A 1320-nucleotide genomic window follows, 5' to 3' on the forward strand; every position below is an offset into this window, starting at 1 on the left:
ACACACACACACACACACACAGCAGCCACGTGACCAGAGCGACTGCGCCTCGGCCGTATTCAAATATTTACAGAAAAATGTCTTTTCGCGGTGAGATGTTACATGTGTTACATGTGTCTCTTGTCACTTTCCTTTTACTTTTCTCAAATGGAAGCAATATTCTAGATTCTCCGTCGTATTTGATGAAAATGAAATTAAACAAAGACACCTAGCGCTCACAGATTTTGAACAGTCATGAGAAATTACTCTGACGTTCGTTTAAAAGTAAAAAAGCAGGAAAAAAAATCAGAAAAAGAAAAAATAAGGAAAAATGAACAGTTTTCTGTGCCCTGGAATGATGGGGCGTGTCTACTAAGCCACGCCCCTTATCGGCTGTCAATTACAACCACGAGGTAAACCTACTGAACGAACAGAACACACGTTTCTCACAGTGTGAAACAGAATTCCATTGATTTCTCCCAATTTTGCGATTGAGCAGCATGTTTTACTGACCAGCATAATGCGGTTATGTTGCACTGGATTATCTGTGAATCCGAGTTTTTTTTGTCCTCATAAAGATGTAAACATAAATATACAAACAAGACTGCATGTGTGTGTTTCTATTAGGAAGAGTGTGGAAGAAAGGCAAAGACACTGCTATGCATGTCATTTGATATTCAGTGTTTTCTAATAAATCTTTACCTCAATCTTCCTTACTCTACTAGGGACCTTCAGAACTAATGAACAGTAAAATGGCAAACGCAGAGGTGGGTGTTTGAAGTGATCCTCAGCTCTCTATCAGTGTGGCTCTACTTCATATCATCATAGTTGGTATTCATGGAAGACACATTGAGGCATTGCTGCCAGGAATCTGTGAAAACGTAATTTCAGCCGCAATAACTCACAACGGACCTGGAAAACCTCTGATGCTACAGTGATCTATATGTTAAAGCCATAAAGTGTTATGTGCAGGGGGCTCATGCTAAGCCATGACTCCAGTGTGTCATCGAGATGTGATTTAGGACCCACACATAATAAATCCTGAAAAACTGTTCATAACAATATAACAGTTAAGTTCTTTACACACATACACACATTATTGGTAATAAACTTTGTATAAGGTGTTCAGAAACAGAATCTCTTTCAAATTTCAATCTCTTTGAACAGAATTTCTTTAAAAAAAATGTCACGGTTCATGCCAACAAGCTGCTGCATGTCATTATTGAAAAAAATTGATTTGGTTGTCCCTCGCAGTAGCAAATGGGTGATGCGAGTTCATGTTATCTGCTGGCTTTCTATGCTATTTTGCACCTTGTTATCTTCAAGTGTTCAGTACTTATT

This window comes from Denticeps clupeoides, chromosome 4, assembly GCF_900700375.1.
Source record: "Denticeps clupeoides chromosome 4, fDenClu1.1, whole genome shotgun sequence".
Taxonomy (NCBI): Eukaryota; Metazoa; Chordata; class Actinopteri; order Clupeiformes; family Denticipitidae; genus Denticeps; species Denticeps clupeoides.